General features: G+C 47.8%; 1 non-coding gene across 1 annotated transcript; it reads right to left on the reverse strand.

The window, feature by feature from the left end:
• Positions 1 to 652: 652 nt before the first annotated feature.
• LOC148025886 (U1 spliceosomal RNA) lies at positions 653 to 814 on the reverse strand. Its single transcript, XR_015693218.1, has one exon. It is a non-coding gene; the product is annotated as a U1 spliceosomal RNA (small nuclear RNA).
• Positions 815 to 3,445: the final 2,631 nt, after the last annotated feature.

Here is a 3,445-nt window from a genome sequence, read left to right on the forward strand (position 1 = left end):
TGGTGCCTCTTCCACTTTGTTACCTCTGGAGCCCTCACACATTTTTTTCCCTGTTGCTTTGGTCCCTTGTCACGGTGCACCCTCGACGTATCGAGGGAGAAAATCGGAAGCTAGGCAGGAGAGGCCTCCTAACCTGCTCCGTCTCCACCACATGGTATGTAATCATCGAGGGAGACCATGAGGTCATCTCATCCTCCCTTGACACAAACCAAGCAAGTGCCGTGTGTGTGTGGTCGGAGCAGGACCTGGCAGCACAAGCCTAGAAGGAAGGAAAGAGAACGAAAGATCAGTGCTGACCTCTCCATCAGAATCCATGGCGCCGGAGCCACCTGCGCAGCAAGCAACAATTTGATCGCGCCGAGAAGACGCCGGCCTCCCGCCCCGCCATCCAAGCGTGTCCGCAACCACCCAGGTGGGCCCGGTCATCAAAACTCCGATTGTGGTGCGGTCCATGCGGCAGGCCGGGCCAGCAGGATCAAAGCTGCGGCGTCCATGGGACGTCGGAACGAGACTTACCATGCGCTGCCAGATCGGGACTTTTCTCTCTGAAATCTGCACCGATGGCCTGGGGGCGACGACGAAGATCGGTCGGAAGGCGTTCCGAACGACACTTGCAGCGTGGATGCATCTGCAGGTTGGGGCTTCGCTCTGAATAGGGGCCGCGCGAACGCGAGCCCCCGCTGCCACAAATTATGACGTGCACTCTCCCACTCAGGGGAGATGCTAGAGTGCGGCCCGTCCGCAGTGCAATGGAGAGGCCGACCCTAGGCCATCGGCCTTCCTGATCACCGATAAACCCCGCCCAGGTAAGTATGCTATACTGCCAGCCAGGCTTCGCCTTAAGTAGTAGGTAGCCCCCCTCCCTCCCTACCTCCCTCCCAGCAAGCACCCCATTCACGACCAGAGGCTGCAGGCTATACCTAAGGGACGGAAACGCCAACGTAAACGCAGCAGAGCTCAAGACTCGAGAGAGGCCCCCCTCCTCGAATTTGATATTCACCGAAAGTCTCCTCCTTTCCAAACTCCCTTTTCCCCTTCTCGCATTTCATTTCATTGGTATTACAGGGGTACCAAGGTTTGAGAGCCCCCACTGAATCTCCCAAACGGGTCAATGGTAGCTCCACTTCTCTTTTGTTGCGGCCACACATCGGCATGCATTTGGCTTGGCGGTGTGCTCATCCTCCCTTTCTATCCGGCAGCTCCTTCTCTTCCCGAACCACCCGAGGCGATGTATGCAGCATCGCAGGCCGCTCCCTTCTCACACGTCTCCCGTCTCCTCATTCCTCCCGAGAGACCGCCCCGCCAAGGCGTCACAAACTCGCATATGCGTGGGGCGTTCGCGCGTGGTCGTCGTGCACCCAAGCACCGCTTTTGGAACCGGCAAAGGACCTCCGAGCTCGTAGGCCGGTGGGGCGGCATGGAGATGCTCAACCCTTAGGCATACAATCAGACAGATGGGATGCTGAACCGTTTGTGAGCTGCCATGCGCGCGCGTGAACTCTTGGTTGTTTTCTTTCTTGCTTGCTTCGAATGCTTAGGAGAGAGTAGATGGTTCCAAGAATAGAATATGAGTAGATCATGTGAGGGGTCATTGAGTCCAAGAATACTGAGCTCCTAAAACAGGAGGAGTTCCATCCAAGTCTTGCGTGTCACTCGTGTAGCTCGCCATTTTGATCTCATTTTTTGCTAAACCCCGAGTCCTCCATATCATGTGTGTGGCTTACCATTTTGATTTTGTTACTAAGACATGGGTAGAATCAATTACTCTAAGACACTTGTATTCCCCTCGTGCAATGGAATAGGAAGCTTGCATGCCCAATATTCGGATTGAGAGGTGAAATTTCGATTGCCCAAGTTGTGCTTACCCAGAATCTATGCCTACCAGAATAGACTAGAGTAGGAAAATATAGTTCTGAGGAACTAGCTAAAGGCAACTTCATGTTTGGAATCGATAAGATTAGGTAGAAGATCCACATTCAATATAAACCTACAAAAACCCAAAAATAATTTATGACCCATTGGCCTATTATAATAGAGATTATGCATGTGCAGCTACGGAAATAATAGGTTGGGTATGTAGAGGAGAAGAGGTTGAAAGAACTCTCTCTATAGTATGCTGTGGGTTACATTCACTCGAGTGTTGAGGGCATTCGATTTGAGTGCAACTCATTTGACTACTAAGAGTGCTCGAGAGGCAAAGAGGATACATAAGAATTGGGGATCTTGAGCTGCATTTGAAAAGAGGATAATGAGATTTTTCTAATTGAAACACTCAAAGATCAAAAGGTGCACAAAACGAAGCTTCCTTCCTAGATTATATTGAATGGCCATAGATATTGTTAGAGGGAATATAATTTAATTTGGGGTGCCTCATTCAAGTCAACACCAATCAAGGTAGAGAGAGGAAAGGGACTTGACAGCCATTAAGTACATAGCCATTCAAGGCCTAGCACTCATATGACCATTCGATTTCAATTGACCATCCAAGTCTCAGTGTGACCATTTACATTCAAGTGATAATCTACATCAAGTGACACATTCAAATTTGATAGATCCACTTGAATCCAACTACCCATCTAGATCCACATAGACCTAAACTTGGTTGGGATCCATCTACTCGGACCTAACTTGTATCGAAGTTCATTCAACTCTAACACTTGGATTCTATTCCAGTTGCACTCAAGCCAAATTGAGTCCTCGTAAGGTAGCAAGAAGCCAGACAAAGAAAGTCAACCCTACAATTTTTTATACAAATTTTGGAGAATGTAGTTATTTTTGTAACACTCGGCATGGTTATTTTATGAGAGCTAGGCTCCCTCCTATGCAAGCTACACTAAGCAACTAGCATTTTCATTATAGTTTATTCCTTCATCAAGATTAAAGCTTACTTGCATGTAAAAAGGTCCATGACCAACTAAAAAGAACCACAAAATGGGTAGGATGCCTAAGGGGGATGGGGAAACCCTTAATATTTTTTAATTTAAAGGATGAGAAAGAATATAATAGACTTTTCATCTATGTGCAAATTTTGAACTCTTGCTTTCAATTGGGAGAGAGTGAGAGTGAAAGTGTTGAGAGAGAGAGAGAGAGAGCGCACGATTGTGTGTGTGTGTGTGAGGAATTGAATGGGTGAAGCTTTGTTCTTCCTTCTCTTGAGCACTCTCTCATGCCTAAGCTCATGCTTCCTTCTTGCATGCAAAGGCCATAGAGGGTTAAGAATGAAAGGAACACACTCAAGGGTCATGAAGCTTCACAAAGGCCTCCTCCTTCAAGCTTGGAAGCCGCATACAATCACTACAAGCGAATCTCGGCATTCATAATACATGTGAGAGTCTAAGTGAGAGATGGCCACTGTACTTCATAGATCAATTCTCTTGAAAAAATAAGAGGGTGCCCAAAGTCCCATTGTTGAGCTCATGTAGTGCAACATTTTGATTCCATTGCT

The sequence above is a fragment of the Lygodium microphyllum genome, chromosome 14 (assembly GCF_053477565.2).
Source record: "Lygodium microphyllum isolate KBCC chromosome 14, Lygodium_microphyllum_v1.1.10, whole genome shotgun sequence".
In the NCBI taxonomy this organism is placed as follows: Eukaryota; Viridiplantae; Streptophyta; class Polypodiopsida; order Schizaeales; family Lygodiaceae; genus Lygodium; species Lygodium microphyllum.